Source organism: Phascolarctos cinereus, unplaced genomic scaffold, assembly GCF_003287225.1.
Source record: "Phascolarctos cinereus isolate Bilbo 61053 unplaced genomic scaffold, phaCin_HiC Scaffold_5;HRSCAF=322, whole genome shotgun sequence".
NCBI classification, from domain to species: domain Eukaryota; kingdom Metazoa; phylum Chordata; class Mammalia; order Diprotodontia; family Phascolarctidae; genus Phascolarctos; species Phascolarctos cinereus.
The window spans coordinates 374,553,745-374,571,894 of record NW_027555958.1 but is presented as its reverse complement, the minus strand read 5'-3'; the positions used below and the strand labels follow the sequence as shown (position 1 = coordinate 374,571,894).

The 18,150-nt window shown below is 39.6% G+C and overlaps 1 protein-coding gene and 1 pseudogene across 1 annotated transcript in view; both read right to left on the bottom strand.

The window, feature by feature from the left end:
* The window catches only part of LOC110203606 (complement receptor type 2-like), a 126,953-nt gene that overhangs the window by 9,449 nt on the left and 99,354 nt on the right, over positions 1-18,150 (bottom strand). The gene's annotated exons all lie outside the window — the stretch shown is intronic.
* On the bottom strand, positions 1,238-1,754 carry LOC110204296 (small ribosomal subunit protein uS9 pseudogene; annotated as a pseudogene).

Below are 18,150 nucleotides of genomic sequence, written 5' to 3'. Positions count from 1 at the left end.
CTCCTTAGAAGTGTTTGCTTCTGATTACCCCCTCCCCCAGTCTGCCCTCCTCTCTAGCATCACCCTGCCCTCTTGTCCTGTTCCTCGCTATTTTCCTGTAGGGTAAGATAGATTTCCATACCCAACTGAGAGTGTATCTTATTCCCTCCTTAAGCCAAATCCAATGAGAATAAGATTCACTCATTCCCTCTCACCTCCTGTTTCCCCTCCAAGGTAAAAGCCTTTTCTTATCTGTTTTATGTGAGATAATTTACCCCCTTCTACCTCTCCCTTTCTCCTTCTCCCAGTATAATCCTCTCTTACCCCTTAATTTTATTCTCCAGATATCACCCGTTCTTCTTCAACTCACCCTGTGCCCTCTATTTATCTATGTATTTGTATATACATACATACATTTTTTCCCTCAAACTCTCCTAATACTGACAAAGCTCTCATGAGTTACAAATATCATCTTTCCATGGAAGAATGTAAGCACTTCAACTATAATAAGTCCCTTATGATTTTTCTTTCCTGTTTACCTCTTCACGTTTCTCTTGAGTCTTGTATTTGAGGTCAAATTTTCTATTCACCTCTGGTCTTTTCATCAAGAATGCTTGAAAGTCCTCTATTTCACTGAATGTCTATTTTTTCCCCCAGAAGGATTATACTCAGTTTCGCTGGGTAGGTGATTCTTAGTTGTAATCCCAGCTCCTTTGACCTCCACAATATTATATTCCAAGCCATCTGGTCCCTTAATGTAGAAGCTGCTAAATCTTGTGTTATCCTGATTGTGTTTCCATAATACTTGAATTGTGTCTTTCTGGCTGTTTGCAATATTTTCTCCTTGACCTGGGAACACTGGAATTTGGTTACAATATTCCTAGGAGTTTTCTTTTGGGAATCTCAGGAAATGATTGGTAGATTCTTTTAATTTCTATTTTACCCTCTGCTTCTAAAATATTAGGGCAGTTTCCCTTGATAATTTCTTGAAAGATGATGTCTAGGCTCTTTTTTTGATCATGGCTTTCAGATAGTCCAATAATTTTTAAGTTCTCTCTCCTGGATGTATTTTCCAGGTCAGTTGTTTTTCCAGTGAGATATTTCACACTGTTTTCTATGTTTTCATTCTTTTGGTTTTGTTTTACAATGTTTTGATTTCTCATAAAGTCATTGACTTCCAATTGCTCCATTCTATTTTTTTTTAGGTCATATGCCAAATTTATTGCAAAAAAGACCCACAATTCCAGCAGTTGCCTTATCAATAGGATTTCTGGTAGTGAGCCCAGGCCCCAGGACCACCAAACTTCTTGGACTCGCAGTGACAAGGGTCAGCCACTAGCAGAGTTTGGTCTTACCAGAGAAGGATGTCTTTTATTTCCTTCTTAGAGGCCTCATCCACATATTTCTGGTAATAGGCCACCAGGGCTTTGGAGAAGGACTGCCGGATAGCATAAATCTGGATGACGTGTCCTCCTCCTTTCACACGGACTCAGATATCTACTCCAGCAAAACGTTCCTTGCCTAGTTGGAGGACAGGCTCCAGCAGCTTGTACTGCTGGGTGCGAGGCTCAATCATCTCCAGTGGTGGCCTACTCACCTTGATCAACCCATTGCCTCTCTTGCAGAAGGCCACAGTGGTGGCAGTTTTCTTTCTCCCAAAGGCCTGGACAGACTGGAGTAGCCCCTTGGATGGCATGCTGCTGGCAGGTGGTGCAAGCCCAGAGCCAGGCTGGAGGCAGAGGAGGAGGTGGCAGCGGTGGTGGTGGTGGCAGTGGTGGTCCAGAGACTGCAGCTCATTACCCGCGCGGCACCAAAGCATGAAAGGGCCGTGCTAATTTTTTAAGGAAGTATTTTCTTCAGTAAACTTTTGGACTGCCTTTTCCACTTAGCCAATTCTGCTTTTGAAGGCATTCTTCTCATCATTGGCTTTTTGGACCTCATTAGCCATTTGGGTTAGGCTATTTTTTAAAGATGTTATTTTCTTCAGTATTTTTTAGGTCTCTTTTAGCAAGCTGTCAGCTTGTTTTTCATGATTTTCTCGCATTACTCTCATTTCTCTTCCCAGTTTTTCCTCTACTTCTCTTACTTGCTTCTCAAAATTCTTTTTGAGCTCTTCCATGGACCAATTCATATTTTTCTTGGAGGCTTTGGATGTAGGAGCTTTGACTTTCTTGTCTTCCTCTGGTTGTATGTTTTGATCTTCTTTGTTACCAAAGAAAGATTCTGTGGTCTTTTTTTTTGTGCAGTTTGCTCATGATCCCAGCCAATTACTTGAGTTATAAACTCTTTGTTAAGGTAGGGGTCTGCTTCCAGTGTGGAGAATGTACTGTTTTAAGCTTAAGGGGTTTTGTGCAGCTGTTTTCAGAGATACTTCTAGGGATCCATAAATTTTCAGTTCTTCCAAGGTGGTGTGAGAAGGGACGAAGTGTTTACTCCTTTCCTGGCCTGTTCTCTGGCCTATGAGTGACCACAAGTACTCTTTTCTGCCTTGGAACTATGAGGAGGATTCCTTCTGTACCGCCACTACAAGCTCTACCAAGCCAGCACTCTTCCTCACCCCAGGACCACCACCCAGAACTATGACCCAGATCCAAGTGTGGGCAAAGCAAGAGAATCCTGCCTCAGTACCAGCAAAGAGATCCCTGTGATCCCCCTCTGATCAGTCACTTGATTCCCCCTCAGTCTGTGGGCCAGAAGCTCAGGAAGCAGCCACCGCCCTGGGGCTGCACCAGGGACTGGGGCTGGGACCAAGCTTCTCTCTTTCAACGCAGTCATAGACTTTTACCACTGACCTTCTAAGTTGTCTTTGGCGTTCATGGGTTGAGAAGTCTGGAAACCACCACAGCTGCCTGTGATTCAGTCCTCTAAGCCCTGCTCCAGCTTGGCTGAGGCCTGTTTTGCCTGCGTGCCCAAGCTGAACTGTGTTCCTCTCCCTGCCCAGTGTGATATACCTTTCTAATCAACTATCCAGGTTGTCTTGGGCTGGAAATTTGTTTCACTCTGTCTTTTTGTCGGTTCTGTTGCTTTAGAATTTGTGTAGAGCCATTTTTTACAGGTATTTGGAAGGGTTTGGGGGAGAACTCCAGCCAGGCACTTGTTTTACTCCACCATCTTGGCTCCACCCCCCCTGCTCATCATTTCTTATAGCACAATAGTATTCCATTACATTCATACACCACAACTTGTTCAGCCATTCCCCAACTGATGGGCATTCCCACAATTTTGAATTCTTTGCACCACAGAAAGAGCTGCTATAAATATTTTTGAATATGTGGGTCCTTTTCCCTTTTTTATGATCTCTTTGGGATACAAACAAGAGGTAGGACTTTGAAGGAAAAGATAAGAAGTTCTGTTTTGGACAAAGCAAGTTTTAGATACCTATGAGCAGCATCCATTTTGAAATAACCAAAAGACACTAAATGATTCCATCACACAATATCCTTATCTACATGATAATTTTTTTTCTTAGAGAATTTCCCAGTTTCATATGAGAACCTAATATAGTTCCCTTTGTACTTTAGTCACCAATAAGCTAAGCATTTATTGTAAACATTTCTCTTATCGATCTTAGCTTCTGATAAAAAGCATATACAGCAGTATATATTTTGTAACACAATATAATTGAACTCACCCTTCTTTGTGTTTTGATAGTAATGCAAATGTGAGAGCAAGAAATGGAATAAGAAGTACTGTCCCCAAAACAATGCCTAGGCAAGAAAATAGGAACGTTAAATACCAGGAAAAATGTGACCAATAGGTTTCTTAACTTCTGACTTATGACTTATTAGCATTTCCTTTTCAGCCATAGTTGAATTCTTTCATATTAACATACATCAATTTATTAATAAGCTGTATTAATACACACCTACAAAGGGTTCAAGATTGAACCTTGAATGCAAAAAAATCTAAGTATCAAAAAGTTTCATCAAATGGTTAAAGAGATATCCACTTGTGGAGGGGACACATGAGTACAAATACCTTTATAACCTACTATCTTGTCTCAACAGCAACTTTTTATTTGAATAATTAGAGCTAGACTGGGAACCAGTATCAATGTTTTTTCCTTCCCTCGAGGCCCAGAAAGTTAAGGTTACTTGCCAAAGTTACGCAGTAAGTGACAATAACGAGGTTGGACCTGTGTCCTCTGATGTGTCACCTTGTATCACACCAGCTCCTAATTAAACTGATTTATATAACTATCTGTAGATCTGGACAACAACACATTTTAAAGAAGAAATGAAATGGAGGGGGGAAAGACTATCAATTCAGATTCTGAAATACAAAGTTACTGGTTTTGCGTTGGAAGCAAAGTCTTCTTGGGACAGAAAATGTTACCTGCTACCCTAGCACTCTTTTATGTGAACTGAGAGATGCTTCTTTACAGTTAGATAACAAGTAATTATCAACCACAGTCTGTGCTAAGGACAGGGATACAAAGAAAGGCAAAAGACAGCCCTTGGCCTCAAGGAGCTCACAGTCTACTGGGGGAGTTAACATGAGGATAACAAGTTCATCCAAGATCCATAAAGAATAGAGGGAGAGTCAGCTCCGAGGGGAAGGCACTAGCAGCTGGGGAGAAGAGGATATGAATCTTGAGGAAAAACCAGGAAAGCTAAGAGGTACAAGTGGGGAGAGAAACCATCTTCCAAACAAAAGATAGCAGTGCAAAGGCCCAGAGATGGGAAATGGAAGCTTGTGGGCATTAGTAAGTAGGCCAGTAGTGGCAAGGACTCATTGGCTGATAAATCAATCAATAACATTTGTTAGGTACCACATCTAACCACTTTAAAATGGAGCTATGTGGGGCAGCTAAGTGGTGCGGTAGATAGAACACCAGCCCTGGATTCAGGGGGACCTGAGTTCAAATTTGGCCTCAGACACTTGACATTTACTGGGTACATGACCCTGGGCAAGTCACTTAACCCCATTGCCTAGCCAAAAAAAAAAATTGAGATATGTGAGATTTAAACTCCATGGCATATAAAATTAAAGGAAACCTCCCAAAATTCTATCTGAAATTTGATCAGCTTACTTTCAAATATTCATTGAACTGAACTGCTCCTTCCGTGAGTCCTTCACCAAAAGAAAGGGCATCTCTGATACAGTCTAACACTAGAGGACAAAAAATGTAGCCTGATGTGACAGAAGTTCTTATATCATACTTATGTGATTTACAGACTGCCAAAGGAGGGTCCCATCTATGATCTTCCTGACACTGGCTCTGAGGACTGCCTTCTAGCATATACCCTTCATCACACTTCAGAGTAAAGATAGCTCCAAAATTATATATTTTTTTAGTTGATACATTCTGGGTACCAATTATGAACTCTGGGAGGTTACAGTTTGCTTCTGAAATCAAAGAAAGGAGACTGAGATTATTACTATCTTCTAACTTCTTTCATAGAAATACAATACACTTAAGGGTTTTAAATCTATGACAAAAGGCCACCTTTACCATTAGCATGCAAAATCTCATTGAAAAGAAAATAAACAAGAACTGGTGATTTGTAATCATAATCTCTGACATCTCAAAGTGTTTTTAGTTTCTGTGGTACAAATTACTTTCTTTTTAAAATGTTAGAAATGCTAATTCTTTACCTGTTTCCTTGGAAGATGCCTGAGTTGAACAAAATCAGAGCATTTTGGAGCTGGAAGCAATCTTGGCAGCCATCTGGTACAACCTATACACCAAGGAGGTCCTACTATGATACTGATTGTGCACTCAATGCAGCCTCTGAAGGCTAAGATGCAACAAAGTATGGATTGATTCTCTGCTGCTTGTGCTAATTTTTGCCTCATAATTAACACAAAGAAAACAGAGGTTCTTTACCAGGCAGCCCACACCATCCACATGTGGAACCATCAGTTACAGCAAATGGAGAAGTTCTGAATGCTGTGGATAAGTTCATTTACCTTGGCAGTATACTTTACAGGGATGTACACATAGATGATGAGGTTGACGCACACACTGCCAGAGCTAGCCCTGTATTTGGGAGGCTCTGAAACAATGTGTAGGAGAGAAGAAGTATTAGGCTGACTACCAAACTGAAGGTCTACAGAGCCTTTGTGCTGACCTCATTGTGTGCCTGTGAAACCTGGACAGTATACAAGCACCGTGCTAGGAATGTGAATCACTTCCACTGGAACTGGCTTAGGAGATTCTGAAGATCACCTGGAAAGACAAGGTACTTCACACTGACATCCTTTCTTGAGCTGAACTGCTAAGCATTCAAACTCTATTGCACAGAGTGAAAATCCAATGGGCTAGCCACACTGTTCAGATGCCAAACACAAGTTTGCCTAAAAGACTATTTTATGGAGAACTCACACAAGTGAAGGGCTCATACAGAATTCGGAAGAAGTGATACAAGGCCATTCTCAAGGTTTTCCTGAAGAGCTTTGGACTCAATTGTATGACACAGAAGACACTAGCAAAGGACTGCCCAGTATGGTTTACCTGCATCAAAGAATTAGAATCAGTGGGAGAAACCACAAGGAAGAAGAGACAAAAAAAAAGAGAGCAAATAGTATGTTTCAATCTGCATTCAGACTCCATAGTTCTTTTTCTGGATGTGGATGGCATTTTCCATCAAGTCTTTTGGAATTGTCTTCGATCGTTGTATTGCTGAGAAGACCTAAGTCTATCAAAGTTAGTCATTGCACAATGTGGCTGTTACTGTGTACAATGTTCTCCTGGTTCTACTCACTTCACTCAGCATCATGTAAGTCTTCCCAGGTTTTTCTGAAGTCCTCCTGCTCATCATTTCTTATGGAACAATAGTATTCCATCACATTCATATACCACAATTTGTTCAGCCATTCCCCAATTGATGGGCATCACCTCAACTTCCAATTCTTGGACACCATCAAAAGAGCTGCTATAAACACTAAACCTCTCTTAATTAGTGTTTTGGACTGCCATATTACATTATTCATTCATATTGAACTTGCAGTCCACTTAAAGTCCAAATTCTCTTTCTCCTTAAATTTTATCTATATATGCTTCTTCCATCAGCCATTATATAACACTTGTCCTTGACTCAATTGCCCAGTGTATTCTTAGATAATGGACTCAATTTTACAGGAAATATGTTGATCTGGTCTAGCTCAGTGAGGCTTCTACCCATAGTGTTCCATAGTGTTGACATAATGTTGCATATAGATTCAAAGTATGGATGAAACATTCTAGGGATATATCAGGAGCTAGAAGACCACCTTTAGGACTGGGTGAAGCCCATATAAGAAGGATAGGCTCTATTTGAACCACAGTGGCAGTAAGTGAATTAGGGAACACTTACTGAAATGGAGGGCTCTGTGAGTTCCTACTTGTAACAGCAAAGGTCTTCTTCTTCTTCTTCTTCTTCTTCTTCTTCTTCTTCTACTACTACTATACTACTACTACTACTACTACTACTACTACTACTACTACTTCTACTACTACTACTACCCATAGTGTTCAACTTGTAAATCTTGTGATTTAAAATGGACTGTCAGTTAAAATGATGAAGTAGCATTCCTCTGGAGACCAATTTCTGAGTTCTAAATTCTCATAAATTATTATTATCTAACCTACAGCTCTTCATCTTGTTCAAAAGAATAACATGAGGGACTATTAATTTGTGGCTAAAATCTGGGTAAGTAAACAGTATCTACAACATTTCCCTGATGTATCAGTCTAGAGACTCTGTCAAAAAAATGAAATTAAATTCATCTGGTATGACCTATTCTTGATGAAGCCATGTTAAAGATTTGTGATCACCTCTCTTTTTTATATGTTCACTAACCATCTTATTAAATAATGTGTTCTAAAATTTTGCCAGTAATTGAAATCAAGAATATTGGACTATACTTCATATTCATTCCTACCTTAGGTTCTCCTTCTACCTTTCTTTCTAATCCTTTTTGTTTCCTTTACCATGGTAGTCCAGGTCCTCATTACTCTTATTTAGGCTATCACATTAACTCCTAAACAGTTTCCTTGTTTCCATTTTCATCTGTTCTAGCTTATTATATAAATTTTTGACAGAGTAATGTTCCTAATATAGCTGACAGCTGCAGTCAGTTGCCTCACTTCAAGTATCATCCCTATGTGGATGACTTTCCAAACTTGTTCTTCTTGGCGTCAAAAGACAGAATGAGGAGTAATGGGTGGACATTGCAGAAAGGCAGATTTCAGTTTGGTTTAGAGAAAAACCTTTAATATTTACTGCTTTTTAAAAGTGAAATGGGCTACCTCAGTAGGCAGTTAATCCCATTGCATTGGAGGTCTTCAAGCAGAGGTAGGATTACCACTTGTCAACTATATTGTAGAGAAAGTTCTTGGTCAGATACTAGTTGGACTAGATGGCTTTTGAGGCTGACTCTTAGATGCTATGATAAGCATAGGGGATGGTATTGTTGATGGGTCCTTTCTCCCCAATATATGCTCTTCTCAACGATGGCTATGGGGGAAGGCTAGAAGTAAAGTTGTTGGCCTGGGAGGTTCATAATTTAGTTTTTTTTTTCATTTTATAACCACCAGTACAATTCTTCCTCACTTTTAGGAATGCCACTGAATCAATGTTGCTCTCTATAGAAAATACATAGGCACATTTATACCATTCATAGCCATATTAATAAGACCTTTATTATTTTGTTATGATCTTTGTGTATTAGCAGTCTATTCCCCTTTAGTTAGAATTTCACATGGAGGGAAAAACATAGGCAGCTCTCTGAGGCCTGTGATGTCTCATTCAAAAAAACAACAACTCAGGGCTATTTTTTTCCTGGCATTTGCTAGATAATTTAAGAGGCAACTCTCATAGAAGATCTTTGCCCATAACACTTGGAAGGTGTCTTGTAAGTATTAAAAATCCCTTGCCTTTGCCCCTATAGCTAGCCAAAAAGGTCTCTCCCTCTTTCCTCAGTAATAACCCCATAGATTATCCATCTAATCCCAGATAGCCCTATAGCACTTGGCATCGTGCCCCTTGTTAGCCAGCCTTGAGTAATCAAGAAACATTGTATTTTTACAGTTAGACCTTCCTCAACCCATAACTGTGCTCAAAGATCCTCAAATGTAGATATGAGAGCAGAGGTAGTAGATAACACTTTGTAGCTCACCAGTTACCATCCTGGAATGCCCAAAAAGGAGAGAACATCTCTACATGTCAGAGCTAGGACTTTTCCTTTACAAAAGGAAAGACTAGGAGGCCATCTTTGGAGATGCCATATCATTACCCCAATTCAGACAAGGATTTGGAGGACTTGCTCCCATCTACAATCCACCTGAGGTCCAAGTTGGCTGTACAGAATGTCCTTTAATAAATCTTTTGATGAACATGTAAGTCATGCATGGCTCTTTTCCCTTTCCCTTTGATATTGAGTTTCCACTTGATTACTCATTGGTAGAAACTTTTGCTGTCAGAAGTAGGAACTTATAAAGCCCTCCACTGCAGTGAGTGTTCCCTAATTCACTTACTGCCACTGTGGTTTAGGTAGAGCCTGTCCTTCTTATATAAGCTTCACCTATTTCAAAAGGTTGTCTTCTAGCTCGATATATCCTTACATTGTTTCATCCATATTTGAGATCTTAGAATTCTATCCTTTCAGGATTCATGAAGTAGGAAGTATCTCAGTGAGTAGTAGCTTGATTTAAGTCTCCAGGTCCATACTATAATTTCCAAATCATTAGTAGCTCAAAATGGGCTCAAACATGAGTAGTACCTCAGATCTGCCACAGTAACTAGATTCTCCCTAAGCCTTGATATTATCGTGGCTCCATGTCTTGATTTATCTTCATGGTCATCAAAGACTCAGTTCTCTATTTGCTTAATTGTTGGGTGTCCCATTGCTTGCTCATCTGCTTTGGGGCATGGGACAGTGTCCTTTTCTTTGGAGAAAATTCAGCAGCAATGTGGACCTCCTTTCAAGTCTCCTTTGTTGGTAACAGTATCTGCCTCATCTGAGCAAAGAGCACTTTGTATTTCTCTTATACGCTTAACACATTAAAAATTGTTACCTCTGTGTGTGTATGTGTCTGATCATCCCCTCCTAAACTGTACATTCACTGAAGGCAAGGGCTATGTCTTATTATTTGTGCTTCCTTTAGTATTTAGTATTTAGCACATGGAAGGTGCTTGATAGATATTTGTTGCATTAATGTACCCCTCTTCTCTGACAGAATGCTTTCTTTCCCTTAAGTATTTCTCCAGGAGTTGGTGCTATTCAGAAATGTTCCTGAAAGCCTCCTCCAAAAAAATTTCTACCTCAGTCTCCAGTTTAGCCTTCCTTCTACATCTTACATACTTACACAAAATGGAACACATTTTACTCCCATGTGATACTCTTTTCAACATGCCTTTATGCGGGCTGTCCCTCATACCTGTAAGATACTTCCTTTTCACCTATGCCTCTTAGGATCCCTAATTTCTTCCAAGACTAAGCTCAAGTACCACCTTCTCCATGAAGCTTTCATTGACCTGTCCAAAGCAGGGACTTTCACACTGGTTTCAGAATCCTTAGTGCTTAGAACAATGCCTGGCAAGTCATAGCAGTTTGGTAAATGCTTGCTGATTTGTTCTCTGCAGCCCAGGAGCAGCATCAAGCATGGGTATAAGAGATCTTAACTGATTCTTGCCAGGATCAGAGCTGCATATGCAAAACTAAATATTTCATTGATATAATATATTTGCATTACTACTGATCAAGGGACGTTTTAACTGTGAAATGTATGTAAACAGAAATAATTAGACCTCCAGTATTTTGAAAATGAAAAGCACCCCACTTTAAACAGCTCAACCTCTGGACAAAAAAGTCCTTGCTCCCCTTTGGAAAATCCCAGTGTGAAATCAAGAAAGAACTGTGCTTTCTGAAGGATGGAAAGGGGGATTTTGTATTTTACACTGGGAATTCCATGTCTTTTAGGAAAAATTGTTTTTTGATATGTAATCCAAAGTGGATCAAGATTTTTAAAAATTGGAATCATAGCTACTTATTTTTTAAATTTAGTTAAAAAGTAATTGTTCCTTTTAATCCATTTAGCTGAGCTGTTCAGCACATCCATATAAAATTATTATATTCAGTGACAAATTGACACAAATAAATTGTCAATCCTTTTAAACAACAAAAGAGATAATCTAATACTTCTGATAGTATAATAGATAACAACTTGCACTCAACAAACATTTATAATAGATAGCAACTTGCACTCACTCAACAAACATCTTTTAAGCACTTAGTATGTGCAGGTACTGTGCTAAGCGCTGGTAATTGTTTTTTTTTAAGTTGAACAATAGTCTCTGCCCTTAAGGAGTTCACAAGGTAATTGCACAAATAGGGGCATGCAAGAGTCATGACACCTGTAGCTCAGATGTCATTGTTTCATGGCATTGGCTGTTGGGCCAGCACTGGGGAATAGGAGCTGCTGACATCACCAGATATAGCCTAGAGATGTGTGGGGTGCGCAGGACAACACGGTGATGATGCAAACAGTGCCTTCATAGAGGTCACAACTTCACTTATGCTTGAACTTCCACTATTGGGGTTATGATTTTATGTAGAGAAAGAGCCTGGCTTCTTTGGCAAGAGAGGAGAGAAATGGTTTTATTGCTTTGCTAATTAGGGCGTGAAGGCAAACTCCATTTCTGTTCTTATATACTTTTCAATAAATATGCTTTATGTTCAAATGTTTATTGGTAGTCTTGGCTGCTTGCAGGTGAACTGAATATCCAAGAAATGAGCCAAGTTGAGACATTCCCAGAGACAGAGACTCTCAGGGTAGGAGTGAAAATAAATTGTCACTTGAGAAAATCTTGCCAGGATTGAGCTTAATCTGACAGGTTACATTTTGGGGGCTTTTCTGGGATGCCTCTTTGGGGTGAATAGAGAATCTAGTACAGACAGTACGGACACTATAAGCAAGGAAGACATGACACTTAGGAGCATCGTACCCTTATTTTTTGTGGGGTGAGTAGCCACCAGGGCTATCCAGTTTTTGGAAGACTGGTTCACCATGGTGGGTATGAATCCTTACCAAGGACTACTGAGGGGTGTCTGGGGCAGAGTGGAGCTTTGTCATGAAGTATTGTTTTGGGATAAAATTGACCCAAGAGATATAAAAGGACAATTAATGATCAGTCAATTAACACCTCCAAAGAATGTTTCAGACATTGTGATAAGCACTGAAGATACAAAGACAAAAGTTAGTCTTTGCCCTCAAGAAGCTTGCATTCTATAAGGAAAGACAAACATGCATATAAAGCATATACAAAATAACATAATCTATATACAACAAAGATACAAGGAGATATTTCAAGAAGGAATACATTTGTAAGTGAATGGTTCAGGAAAAGCCTCATGTAGAAGATGGTGCTTGAGCTGAAACTTGAAGGAAATGAGGGATTCTAAGAGGCAAGAAGGGAGTTCATTCCAGGTATGGTGACAACCAGTGGAGAGGCATGGAAATAGAAGAGGACCCATTTGTAAAGGGGAGTTTCTATTGGTCACAGCAAACATAGCTAGCTGCTTGAGTTTACTGAGAAGGGCACTAACATGGTCCCCACCATGTGGTCTTGAGACCTCAGTTTACTTTTAAAAATGGTCTTGATAAGTAAAGGTATAATAATTGAGTTTGCTATCTATGCTCAGCTGAGGGAAGAGTCCTACAAGATTTTGGTTTCCTGGGGGCGGAGCCCAGATGGCAGAGTGAAAGCAGCAACTTGCTTGAGCTTTCCCCCAAACTCCTCCAGATGTTTACAAAAATGGCTCTAAACAAGTTCTAAAGCAGCAGAACTCACAAAAATAAAGAGTGAAACAAATTTGCATCCCAAGACAACCTGGATTATTGATCACAAAGGCATATCACGCCAGCCTAGAAGCAGAGAGCAGTGCAGCGTGGGCCCACAGGCTGCAGCAAATCTGGAGCAGGCTTCAGAAGACTGAATCGTGGGCATCTGTGGCAGTTTCCAGACTCCTCAACCTGAAAATGCCAAAGACAACTTAGAAGGTCAGTGGGAAAAGTCTGTTTCTCAGGTGCTGAGAGAGGAAGGCGGGGTCTCAGCTCCATTCCACAAGAGCATGGCCCTGGTGTGGGCAGCTGCTTCTCAAGCTTCTGGCCCACAGACTGAGGGGGAATCGAGTGGCTGATCAGAGGGGGATTGCAGGGATCTCTGTGCTGGTGCTGAGGCAGGAATCTCTTCCTTTGCTTATGCTTGGATCTGGGTCAAAGTTCTGGGCAATGGTCCTGCGGTGAGGAGGAGCGCTGGTTTGGTAGAACTTGTAGTGGCTGTGGACAGGAAACCTTCCTCACAGTTCCAGGACAGAAAGGAGTACTTGTGGTCACTAATAGACCACAGCACAGGCCAGGAAAGGAGTAAACACCTCTCCCCTTATCATACCACCTTGCAAGAACTGAAAATTTACAGGTCCCTACAAGTATCTCTGAAAACAGCTATATAAACCCCAGAAGCTTGGGACAGTACCTTCTCCACATTGGAAGCAGACTCTTACCTTGACAAAGAGTTTAAAACTCAAGTAATTGGCTAGGATCATGAGCAAGCAGCACAAAAAGAGTCAGACTATGTTATCTTACTTTGGTGACAAAGGAGATCAAAATATACAACCAGAAGAAGACAACAAAGTCAGAGCTCCTACATCCAAAGCCTCCAAGAAAAATATGAATCAGTCCCAGGCCTTGGAAGAGCTCAAAAGGGATTTGGAGAAGCAAGTAAGAGAAGTAGAGGAAAAACTGGGAAGAGAAATGAGAGTGATGCAAGAAAATCACAAAAAACAAGTTAACAGCTTTCTAAAGGAGACCCAAAAAATACTGAAGAAAATAACACCTTAAAAAATAGCTTAACCCAAGTAGCAAAAGAGGTCCAAAAAGCCAATGAGGAGAAGAATGCCCTAAGAAGCAAAATTGGCCAAATGGAAAAGGAAGTCCAAAAGCTTACTGAAGAAAACACTTCCTTAAAAATTAGAATGGAGCAATTGGAGGCTAGTGACTTTATGAGAAATCAAGATATTGTAAAACAAATCCAAAAGAATGAAAAAATAGAAGAGAATGTGAACTATCTCACTGGAAAAACACCTGACCTGGAAAATAGATCCAGGAGAGAGAATTTAAAAATTATTGGAACTATCTGAAAGCCATGATCAAAAAAAGAGCCTAGACATCAACTTTCAAGAAATTATCAAGGAAAACTGTCCTGATATTTTAGAACCAGAGGGCAAAATAGAAATTGAAAGAATCCACAGATCTCTTCCTGAAAGAGATCCCCAAAGGAAAACTCCTAGGAATATTGTAGCCAAATTCCAGAGTTCCCAGGTCAAGGAGAAACTATTACAAGGTGCCAGAAAGAAACAATTCAAGTACTGTGGAAACACAATCAGGATAACACAAGATTTAGCAGCTTCTACATTAAAGGACCGCAGGGCATAGAATATAATATTCCAGAGGGCAAAGGAGATAGGATTACAACCAAGAATCACCTACCCAGCAAAACTGAGTATAATGCTTCAGGGGGAAAAATGGTCATTCAGTGAAATAGAGGACTTTCAAGCATTCTTGATGAAAAGACCAGAGCTGAATAGAAAATTTGACTTTCAAATACAAGACTCAAGTGGAACATGAAGAGATAAACAGGAAAGAGAAATCATAAGAGTCTTATGAAGGTTGAACTGTTTATATTCCTGCATGGAAAGATGATATTTATAAGTCATGAGAACTTTGTCAGTATTAGGGTAGTTGGAAGAAAAAACTTATATGTATGTATAGGTAGGTAGGTAGATAGATAGATAGATAGATAGATAGAGAGATAGAGAGATAGACAGATAGATAGAGGGCACAAAGGTGAGTTGAAGATTAAGGGGTCATATCTGGAGAATAAAATTAAGGCATGAGAGAGGATTATACTGGGAAAAGAAGAAAGGGAGTGGTAGAATGGGGTAAATTATCTCACAAAAAAAAACACAGTAAAAAAATGCTCTTACCGTGGAGGGGAAATGGGAGAAGGTGAGAGGGAATGAGTGAATATTATTCTCATAGGATTTGGCTTAAGGAGGGAATAACACACACACATTCAATTGGAAATCTCTCTTACCCTACAGGAAAATAGGGGGAGAAGGGGACAAGAGAGCAGGGGGATGATAGAGAGGAGGGCAGATTAGGAAAGGGGGTAATCAGAAGCAAATACTTCTGAGGAGGGACAGAGTCAAAAGAAAGAATAGAATAAATGGGAGGGCAGAATAGGATTAAGGGAAGCAGAGTTAGTTTTTCATAACATGTCTACTTTGGAAGTGTTTTGCATAACTGCACATATATAACCTATATTGAGTGGCTTGCCTTTTCAATGAGGGTGGGTGGGGAGGGAGGAAGGGAGAAAATTTGAAACCTAAAGTTTTAAAAACATATGTTTAAAAAAATGTTTTCACATGCAACTGGGAAATAAGAAATACAGGAAATGGGGTACAGAAGTCTATCCTGCCCTACAGGAAAATACAAGGGGAAGGGGATAAGACAATGGGGGGAGAGATAGAAGAGAGGGCAGACTAGGGGAAGGGATATTCAGAATGCATGCCATCTTGGGGTGGGGGAGGGGCGAGATGGTGTGAAAATACGGACCTCAAAATCTTGTGTAAGTAAATATTGAAAACTGAAAATAAATAAATTGATATTAAAAAAAAAGAAAAAATACTTTGGTGTCTGAAGAATACACAAGATATTGGAAAGCTATCTGGTACTTTTAATAATATCCAGGCTACATATCATGATGCATCTTACATGGTCATCAAAGACCCAGTTCTCTATGTGCTTACTTGTTGAGACTTGGTACATCTTTAACCAAGAAGACAAGATTTTCTACCAGTATAAAATAGAGACAGAGAATGGTTGAGATTATATTGTCCATGGTAGAATTAATGAACAGGGTGCTCAGGAATAAGAGACTGCTAAGGAAATAGGCTCCCAGAGAGGGAATGAAGAAATGACCATGAATATGAGCCATATTGGAGTCAACTGAAGAGAAGCAGCTCTCAGACTGAGCCTATTCTGACTGCCAAGAGTAGACTCAAGGGGCATTAGCAGACTTCCTTGACATGTGGTTTATACTATAAGCACTGAACTCAAAACAATTTAACCTAAGTCCTAACTCACCAAACATATACATATATATTTTCCAACAGAATGTTAGCTTATGGGATGGGTTTTAGCACCAGCACTTTAAAACTCTCTAAGTCCCTTCACCTGAAGAAAAGAAGTCTTACTATTCTTTTGTTGTAGCTTTTCTCCCATTTGAGAGGTGAGCCATTTGATCACCTGCAAAATCTTACATGATGAATTCATTTCCTCCGGGTCTTTGCTTCTTTAACTCTCATACCAGTTCCCAAAGGAAATAGGAACCAAGTTACAATGCACTTGATTTTCAATTCTTCTTTTTTCAAATGTTTCCTATGTTAAAGTAGGGTTAATGTTGAAAATTCTAGATTTTTTTGTTGGTGATTATTCCAGTGTGATTAGAAATTAGGAAATGTTTTAAGTTTCACCAAAATTTATGAGACTTCTGATCTGACATCATTAAGGATGAGTAGCAGAATGGACTGAAAATTCCTACAAAATTTTGAATCATCACTATAATTTTATGTATTTCTTTCTGTGATAGACGTTAAGCTCAAACATGCTTAAAATATTAAATAAACGAGTGATGTTACTTGCTTTTCAAGAAAATTCAGGTATTTTTAAATGTTGACAGGTAACTCATGGGTCAACTCTTTTTCTCCTATCATTTTTCAGTCTAAGTAATTTTAGACCAAATACTAATGTAAAGGAGAAAAATACAGATAAACTAATTTCTACTTTCTATGAGAGGCTCAAAATTGAAATTATGAGTCTACTTAAATTCTACCCTGAGTAGATTTTCGCCTTTAAAATTTACCTTTAAATTTTAAATTTACTCTTAAATTTCTACCCTTAGTATTAATGCTTCTCTTCTCCCTTTGTTCTCTTCTTACCTACATCATCAACTTTTCTTCATTGGATCATTATGCATCTCCTACTGTCAAACTTCCCATAACTTCCTCTTCCCTCCCTTCTCAGCTGAGAATCTTGTCTCATATTTAACTGAAAAAATTGAGGCCATTGTGGAAAACTCCTTCTTTTTCTCTCCTCCTCATCTCCCATCACTCAGATGCCTTCTGTTCTTATCTTCTCCTTTTTCTCTGTCTCATAAGAAGATGTGGCCCTTCTTTCAAGGCAAATCCCTATATTTCCCTTCATCCCATTCCATCTTGTTTTCTCCCATGGAGTTTCCCCTCCATCACTTCTGCTCCCTGCTCCTTGTCTACTGGCCACTTTCCTACTACCTATACAATGCTCATGTCTCTCCCATCCTCAAAAAGCCCTCACAATTCATCCATCCCCACTAGCTAGCATCTCATTTCTGTTCTCTCTAAAATAGCTAAATTCCTTCACAAGGCTTCCTTTCCTCTTACTCTCTTTTTAACTCTTTGCAGCCTGGCTTCTGACCATATCATTCAACCAAAATGACTCTCTCTAAAGTTACCACTGACCCTGTCTCTATTAAATTTAATGGCCTTATCTCAGTTCTCATCCTTCTTGGCCTCTCTGCCCTTTCACACTTTCAAAGCACCCTTTTCTCCTTGATACTCTCCTTTCTAGGTTTTCATGAGATTATTCTTTCCTGGTTCTCATACTTGTCTGATTGTACCTTCTCTGGCTCCTTTGCTTGATCTTCATCCATGTCATGCCCACCAACAGTAAATGTTCCCCAGATCGCTGTTCTGGGCCTTCTCCCTCTATTCTATTTCATTTAGTGATTTCATCACCTCCCATATTTTCAATTATTGTCTCCATGCAGATGACTCTCACACTTACCTGTCCAGGCCCAACCTCTTTTCCAATCTCCAGTGTCACATCTCCAATTACCTTTTAGATATCACAAATCGGATGTCCCATAGACATCTAAAGCTCAGCATGTACAAAACTGATCTCATTATCTTTTCCCCTAAACTTTTTCCTTGTCCTAATTTCCCTATTACTATTGAGGGTACCACCATCTTCTCAGTTACTTGACTCCTCACTCCTTTTCATCCCGCATAGATAATTGGTGGTCATGTCCTATCATTTCTACCTTCATGACATCTCTCATATATACCCCATTCTCTCCTTTGACACCA